We start from the raw sequence: 9,382 nt of genomic DNA on the forward strand, positions 1-9,382 counted from the left end.
CAGCCAGGATTTTTTTTCAAAAGGAATATTGTTCTATGACAGAGCCAAGGCAAAGACATTCTAAGAGATTCCTAAGGAGTACACGGAGCTGAAAAGCTGATGTGAGATATGAATAAGTTTAGCCTGTGAATTGGACCTAAGGATGTAATAGAGAACATGCTGGTAAGCCACAGTTATTAGGGATGAAAAAGTAAAGTAGAAGGCAGGGTGATGAGCTGAGAAGGCCCCTAGTGATGAGAATGACACAGACAGCTGTCATTTCCTTTTCTCACTTTATTTAAGACACTGATTATTTTACCATGGTTGATGATGATGCCAAAGTATAAGCACACAGACATTTTCCAGTCCCTAACCCACTAACAATTTTGTATCTTCCCCTGCAAGATTTTGGAATACTTTTCATAATTAAAAGAAATCTTGAAAATATCTTCTATTTTCCACAGTGAATGGTTTAAAATAAGATTTGGGTTTAAGTGGGCATAATTTTTTATTAATAGTACTCTGTTGACACTTAAATATTGTAAAGGAATGAGATTCATAAGATCCTCTTCTTCAATAATCTAAACCATTTTAGGTTATGGAAGATTCTTGTATTCTTAATAAATATAGATTTATGGTACTGTTATCCCCATATATAAACTTATTTATGAATATCTGGATTCACCTGCACACCCACTGATATGGCTTGGCTGTGTCCCCACCCAAATTTCAACTTGAATTGTAGCTCCCAGAATTCCCATGTGTTGTGAGAGGGACCCAGGGGTAGGGTCGCTAACGTCATAAGTGCTTTTCTTATAGAACCCCTTCTTACTGAACAATTGAATCATGGAGGCCAGTCTTTCCTATGCTATGTTCGTGATAGTGAATAAGTCTCATGAGATCTGATGGGTTTATCAGGGGTTTCCACTTTTGCTTCTTCCTCATTTTTCTCTTGCCACGACTATGTTAAGAAGTGCCTTTTGCCTCTCACCATGATTCTGAGGCCTCTCCAGCCATGTGGAACCGTAAGTCCAATTAAACCTCTTTTCTTTCCCAGTTTCAGGTATGTCTTTATCAGCAGTGTGAAAATGGACTGATACACCCACATAGCAAAAACTATCACAGAAGCTGCAAGGAGGAGAAATATTTACTCTATGCCAGACAATGTACAATGAAGTCTACATATTTCCTGAATTCAAATAACTCATTGATATTATTTCCAACTCATTGAAACACATTGATCAGCAGCTTAAATATTAGAAGGCACAATGATAGACTCTACAATAGATACATAAATGGATCAGGAATAATCCACGTCCTCAAGGAAGCTATAGCCTAGTAAAAACAAAAATCACTTTAATATAAGATACAGTATGTTTTGTCATGGAAGTGTTGTAAGTAAATGGCATAGGAGTTCAACTATAAAACTTTGGTGACATGAAATGAGACCCTAATCCTGTGGTGGAGTGTGGTAAAGCCAAGAAAAAAATCACATAAAGCCTTGGAAAACTTGCACCTACATTCAAAATTCTCTGCAGTTGTGAATTAATAAATTTGATTTGTTCTCTGGAAGACTGCTTAAGTCCTGCCACTATTTGGCTTTACACACTTGACTTTCTGTTTACCCCTATAGTTCTATATCTTTCTTGTCTTTAGATTTAAAAAAATAAAAATACGTTAAGATCTGAAGAACAGGCTTGAGATAGGTCCAATTCCTTTTAGGTTCACAAATATCTCTTGTCTTCCTTAGCATAAGTCACGGAGAGCACTTATCTAAGTTTGGTGTGTTTTAGGCTAAAAACGCACACACTCTCCACCAATAGACTGTATTCAGGAGCAGAGGTAGATAAAAATTATCTGTTTTGTTAAAGTACTACATGCCTAGAGTAATATTTATTTTGCATTCTTCTCCCATGAAATTTTTTCCTAAAGAAATACTCCAAATAGTTCAAATGAAAGGGATTTCAAAAATGCCAATTAATCAAACTGAAAGTTTCTTAAACTTTCTGGTGGAAAACAACTAAAGAATATACACATTTGAAAATGCTTTTCATAATGGGAAAGGAAATAAAACATAAGAATTAACATATAGTACACTAAGCATTTTTCATGAGTCACTTTTTCCAATCCTTATAGCAACCCTGTGAAATAGTTACTGTTATAAGTACCATTATACAAAAAGAGAAACTGAGACTTTGAAAAAAAATAAGTCATTGGCGAATATTATGGGAAGTTGGGATTCGAGCCTAGATCTTGCTGATTGTAAGTTTGTAAACTTAACTACTGCTAACAGTTTCAGAATCCATTCATGTTTTCTGGTTAGTAAGCTAAAGAAATAAGACCTGTGGTAATAGATACATATGCACAATATTAATTTGTATCTCAATGAGCATGATTGAGATTAATGATTATTAGATCAAAATATGATGCCACCTTAATCATAAACCATGTTTTGTATGGTTTAATCCACATTCACATGGAGTAATTGATCCTGAAAATTAGTAAGGCTTGATAGTAATTGTTTTTTTTTATAATTCCTATAGAGAGAAGGGGAAATCAGTGACAGAAAATATGTAACCTGAAATATTTTGGGGCTATAAGAACTATTTTTCCTGTATAACTGCCAATGACTTCATATTTATACGAAGAGTGTAAATATTCAGAAAATCCAGGGACCCACCATGATTCATTTCTTAACCTGCAAGCACTTTAATAATAGGCACCTAAAAGTTTTCCACAATGTGAGTAAGAACATCTTGCAGTTACTACCTTGTATAGAGATCACATAAACAGAAACTGCTACTCAAATATTTTATCAAAATACTGTCTTTGTCCTTTGATCACACACACCCCACCCAGCACACCCACAACTAAACAGAACACTTCATTAGAGGAAACACATGAGTTCTGTTCAAAATCTCAGCAAAAGCTGGTCAACTAATTTTTAGAAAATTCACTGTGAAATCAAAAAGACTTATCCAAAGAGCTGAGATGTCACACCCATTCCATTATACAATGTTACCTCATGAAAATGGGCTGATAAATCAGACCATGAGTTAAATGGCAACGCTTCATTCAGGAGGCTGTTCTGCTTTACGCCTCTTGACAACTACTTAGCAAGTGTCTGCATCTCCTAACTGCAGAAGCTACAGTCTTCTGAAAGATGAAGGTCTTTACACAGTTTAGTGTTCGGTGTTCTTGGCACATGAATGCAGTGTAGTTCAGAAGGTATTTTGGCAACTCTTAATCTGAGCAAGAATGGGGCTTTTGAAAAATAAGAATTTAAGAAGTCTTGTCATTTTAGGGCTAAATGTTAACAGAATATGAGTCTGAACTCTTACATTTAGAACAAACAAAACCTTAAAATTACTGATTGGTTCAAAATGGTTTTCTGGAAAAATTAATCTGTAACAAAAAGTTGGCAATGAGTGTGAAGGTTCCACCAGTTTTTGAGCAAAGTGTACAAAGATTCCAATGGATAGGACCAAGAACAAGGGGCTCAGACATTTACAACAGCAGGCATTTTCTCTTCCTCTTCTTCACAGGAGGTGGGCAGAGGACTGCTTGGATCTCTTTGTCAAACACTGTTGAGGCCTCGCTGTGTGGGCGCCGAGCACTTCAGGTATTTTACAGCACCAATCTCCTTAGCCATGGCTAGACCCTGCAGATAGGTGATGGGAGTCAGCTTCTTCTCCTTCAGTTTCTCGATCGTGTCTGTATCATCCCTAAGTTCAAGTTTAGTTCCCACTAGGATGATGGGAGTGTTGGGACAGTGGTGCTCCACCTCAGGATACCACTTTGCACGGACTTTCTCAAATGATGCAGGACTCACAAGGGAAAAGCAAATTAAGAACACATCTGTTTGAGGATAGGATAGGGGGCATAATCTGTCATAATCTTCTTGAGCAACTGTATCCCATAAGCCCAAATTCACCGGTTTTCCATCTACCATAACATTGGCAGAATAATTGTCAAAGACAGTAGGGATATATTCTCCAGGAAATGCACTGGTTGTGTAACTGATCAGTAGGCAAGTTTTACCTACAGCTCTGTCTCCCACCACCACACCCTTGATGGCCTGCAGCTGGGCCGCTCGCTGGGCCGCAGGGGCAGCAGCAGGGCGCTGAGACCAGAAGCAGCGGGTACAAGGAATAAAAGTGTCAAGGGTAAAAACTCTAAAAGGTTAATTTCTGTCAAATGCAGTAGATGATTAAAGAAAGGTTGGTATTATCAGGAAGTGTTTACTTAAGCTTTTCCTTTCTCTTACATCAGCCATCCCTCCCCAAATTGGGCATTTAATTCATCTTTAAACTGGTCGTTCCCTTAGTCTCTAACTTAGTAAGTGCTTTTCTTATAGAACCCTTTCTTAATGAGCAATATGCCTCTTTGTATTATAAAATCTTTCTCATAATGCATTAGAAGGTTTTTTTGTAGATTAGTAAAAGTGCTTTCCATGTTACTTTATTCAAAGCTAATAAGTGCTTTCCTTAGTTTTCCAATAACTAGGTGTAAAAATCATGTGTTGCAATTTTATAGTTTTTAAAATATTTTAGATAATTCTTAAACTATGAACCTTCTTAACATCACTGTCTTGCCAGATTACTGACACTGTCACTTGACCAATACTGACCCTCTTTACCTCACCCACATGTGGACACACGCCTCCTGTAGTTGCTTAGTCTAATGATGTTCCTTTGGGTTTGTGAGGTTCTGTAAACTGTGCTAGTGCTGACGATGTTCTATACAACTTAACTCACTGGCAAGAGTACAAGGGAGGACCTTTCAACCACTAGAACAAAAATTTTTAAGTTGACAGTTGCAGAATTGTGGAGTGTTTTTACATTGATCTTTTGCTAATGCAATTAGCAGTATGTTTTGCGTGTATGACTTAATAAATCCTTGAATCATTAAAAAAAGCTGCTACTCAAATATTTTGAGCTGCTTTGTGAAGAAATGTCCAACTTAAGGTAGAATGTTAATATCAAAAAATACTAAAAAAGTAGAAGTTATTGACTACAAAAAAATATAGTAAGTTTCTTCAAAGAAAGAGTGTTGAAGCACAATCCTCAACCCTTAACAAATATGCTTTTTAAATTTATGCTCAGCGGGGTGTGTGTGTGCATGTATGCCTGTGCACACACTTTCTTATTTCATTTAAGTGTGATATTCAAAATATTTAGTAACTGGCAGGGCACAGATACCAACTAAGTTAAATAGAGCCCCCTCCTGTAACAGGAGCTCTGGAGGGCCTTGCTTTGCTAGGTGTTGACAATTTTATGTTGGAATGAAGAACAGGGAAGGTGCTGGGGGTCCTACGGAGGATGCCTGAGCCGGTTGAGCTGGAAGGGTTGGGTCAGCAAGGAGCTACTCAGGGAGTTGGAGCAGCAGCTGTTTACAAATTATTTAAATGTTTTCACCGCCAATGGGGCCACAGTGGTGAGTACCAACCAGACATTATCAGCCGAGGCTATTGAAAAATAACATAATATACACAAACTAATATGAATACCAGAAAAGAGCATTTTAAACATATTTTATATTGCGAACTTTGATCAAGCAGATACCAAAAAATTAAAAAGTATTATTATAATGATGCAATTCTAACATCATATTTGCCCATTTTTCTGCCTGCCATCAGCTTACCCTCTCCATCCACAAACTAACAGGCCTTCTCAGATATATTTAGGAGAGTTGACTAAGGACATCAAGAGCTGAGAATCAAAATTTGAACTCAAGGGCTCCCAACCTGTGGTGAAAGCAGCAAATCTCAGAAACAGGGATATATTTTCTTCTGCTGATATATCTCAATTAATTATCCAGGATTCCCCCATCCACTTCATCTCTGTCCTGTAACACTATAAAGGAGCAGTGAGTCTATTTTCTTCTCCTTCTACCTCATTCATCTACCAGTACATCCCACAAAAGCACAAATTTCTTATGGTTTTCCCCAAGTGCTGTGCGCTTAGAGAAAAGGCATATATGGCCACCTTCTTACACCTTCACTCACCAATCACTGGTCATGTATGTCCCCGAGTACAGATGGAGCCTAAGGAGAAGGAAGGATGTTTAGTTGCACAAATGTACATCTGAAAAAATGTAAACCATGAACATATTCATACCCAGGTAATGTTTCCAGAGAGCATAACCCTTTCCCTTTCAGTTTACTTTCAGTATTATATTCAGTTCCCTTTTAGTATTATATTACTCAGGGAATGGAATAAATAGCTTATTTTCTCTCTCATGTTTTCACTCTCTTCTTTGTGTCCTGGGGATTTGAGTTGTTTTCCTACCATTAGAGTTACCTGTTTCTAATTTTAATAATTTCATATTCTATGACTGATATATAGCAAAAGAATAAATGGAGAAGATCCAAATGTATCTCAAACAATCATGTCAGACTCTTACCAATGGCAGTATTGTCAATTGTTAAAATCAGCGACAGTTCTCAGGTTTGTTGGCTTTTTTGGAAATACAGAAACATTGATGATTAACAGCTGTGTTGATCACAATTGCTAGTATATATTAGCATTTCCACAGAACTTCCATAAAATGACTTAACAGCTTATATGCTACAGACCTATCATGCAGTACAAGAAGGAAGCACATATGCATGTGCACGTGTGTGTGTGCAGGCTTGTGTGTGTATGCACACACACACACACACAAACCATTTGGGTGCAGAGGGGCACACACACACACACAAACCATTTGGGTGCAGAGGGGCAGAATTGTAAATACTGCTGAAGAATTTTTTGGTTACAGGTCAAAGGAGGTCTGAGAAACCCAACTCAAACAAAATGTAATCATATGGATCACATCCTCCTCCAAAATATTAAAACATTAGGATTCTCTTTACTTGTTCCTACATGTTGGTTCTCTGATACCTTATCATGACTCAGCAAAATACCAGAATAAGGAAGCAGTCAGGGAAAACAAGAAGGTGATGAAAACTGCAGAAAGGCTTTGTGGAATTAAAAATACTTGGAGTCATGGTAGCAGGGGACAAGATTAACAGGGCATGAATCTTCCTGGATTTAACAATCCAGTCTACTATAAAGGTAATGTTTTACTGTTGCTTATAAAATGAGGACAACAATGCCTCCAAGATTATGACTGCCCAAGTTTGCAGTGAGCACAACATGCAAATGCTATCTCTGAGGTCCCTGAATGCCTGGACACATGAAGCTCTTCACTGACAGCTACTGAGCTGCTTTCGGTTTTGTTTTCTAAATTCACCGCCATTTATGGACATAACACATTACTGACATATTATCAAAGTGACGAAAACAGAAGAAAAACAGCAACAGTAGTTGTTTCGAGGAGTCGTGAGGCTGGGACAGTTGTCGTCTGCTGGGAAGACAGATGAGTGGCCACAGGCTGCAGCACTGGACATGAAGCCAGTCTGCACAGTGCTCAGAGCGGACAGCACCGATGCGGCCGCTTGCTGTTCACTCCCCAGCTTAAACCGTAGCCTCATCGCAACATTGTCTGAATCTGCCCTTCCCATTTCCTCTGCCAAGTTATTCTGTGCTGAGATTACCTGCTGTGTCTACCTCATTACCAGTTATTATAAATCACTGTGTACCTATTACCATTTCTCCTGCTGCTGACTAGCTAAATTACCATGCACATTGAATAGATAACTTTGTACTCTGCTGAGCATGCTGACAATCCTCTAGAAGTGAAATTCTATTTACAAGAGTTCACCAGGGATTTAATCTGGTTAACTTCAGGTCATATTTGCATCTAGAGATGTTTGCTTTCCCTACTCCGGATTCACTAGGCAAGCTGAGCTCATTACTGAGCCCTCAGCACCACTGGTCAGGGGTGGGACAGTCCCAATTGTGAAGGGGATCCTCTGGATGAAAGGGTAATTACATTCCAATCGTCATCTCTCTTTCCATGTTACCTGTTTCCTGATGTCCACTCAATAGGCCAAATAAACATGACTGAAGTAGTAAACCTTAAAGAAGAGGTAACTTCAAAAATAGGTGAGAAATGAAGCATTTATTTGTTCTGTTAGTGAATGTGTATCTGATCAGCCCCAGAACGTGGGCTGTGAGAGATGGGTATGGAAGTAGCAGTACAATTTACTGCATTAAACAGACTGCTTTCCAAACTCTGCAATGGACAATTTAGTCTAAACCACCGTGTGAAGTGTGGATAATAGAAACAGGAAATCTGGGACTTCCAGTGGAACTAATCTTTGTGAAATAGTCATAGCCTTATGAAACCATAAAAAGCAAAGCCACTTCACCATATTATTTATTCCATACTAGCATCATCTGGATAAAAGAAAAGAGTGAAGAGGGAAAGAGAGAAACAAGCATTATAGCTATGTAGGTCAAAATTTTAAACAACCTTTTGGTTTAAATGTGTGTGTGTGCTCTTTGCAAAGCTTCACTCAGAAGCCTTACTATCTTTGGGCTCTCCTTGCCACTTAACTATAACGTCACAAGTATTGTTTAGCTGTTAGGCCATTTTTGCACAAATTATATAAAAATTTATGTTTTGATGTTTGAAATAGTTTTTGGTATTTCTTACACTGGATAATATCCTTAAAATCAAGAATTATAACCAATATTTTCAATGAGAGTGGAAAATAATTTTGACCAGAAAAGTGGTCATTTGCAGTCATGGATAGAGTGGATAGAGTATGCTAAATCTAATATATGTCCACATTTGTTTTACTATTAGTGTCAGGATTTTTCCAGGATAGTTCTTTTCTCAAATATTTCTTATTCAAGTCTAAACAATAATGTGATCTTACGCAATGTAAGCATCACAAAGACAAGAATGCTCTATCCCCATTAGAGTACATGGCACAAATCTAATGTATAGTAAATTTGAGGAAATGATAGAAATGTAACTCAAAATAAAATGAAATCTAATACAGCATACTCTTTCACTTCTTCTCAGGCCTCAAAATAAATCTTTCCCTGCTAAAGGGTTAAACCAGGACTGTGTTATTCCCAGTCACTAATTAAAACCAAGTGGCAGAAACAGTACAGTGGTTTTACCCATTTATTATGAACCCACTTAAAATTCAATTAAATGGAAACAGGAAAATACTGTGGTAGAGACCACAGATTCTCAGTGTGACCTTTTCAACTCACCTGGCTTTCATTGTAATATTATTAGGCCTAACTCTGGGCAAAAACACATTAATTGAATATGACTTATTCCAAGACTCGGTCAACTTAAGCACTGAATACTCAATTTCTCTAGTATTGGTTTGATTCTTTTTCCTTTCCTGGATCATGGGTATAAGAGGAAATTAAGAAATATCTGATTGCAAACATTGGTGATTTACCCCAGTGAAGGATTAGGACAATTCAAACTGCAAATTTGGCCTTTGATTTCAGTGTGGAAATGATGGAGGCAGCAACATTCAAGGTTATCA

At 37.6% G+C, this 9,382-nt stretch overlaps 1 pseudogene; it reads right to left on the reverse strand.

The window, feature by feature from the left end:
• Window positions 1-3,486: 3,486 nt before the first annotated feature.
• Window positions 3,487-7,456, reverse strand: LOC101137335 (ras-related C3 botulinum toxin substrate 1-like; annotated as a pseudogene).
• Window positions 7,457-9,382: the final 1,926 nt, after the last annotated feature.

The sequence above is a fragment of the Gorilla gorilla genome, chromosome 3 (assembly GCF_029281585.2).
Source record: "Gorilla gorilla gorilla isolate KB3781 chromosome 3, NHGRI_mGorGor1-v2.1_pri, whole genome shotgun sequence".
NCBI classification, from domain to species: domain Eukaryota; kingdom Metazoa; phylum Chordata; class Mammalia; order Primates; family Hominidae; genus Gorilla; species Gorilla gorilla.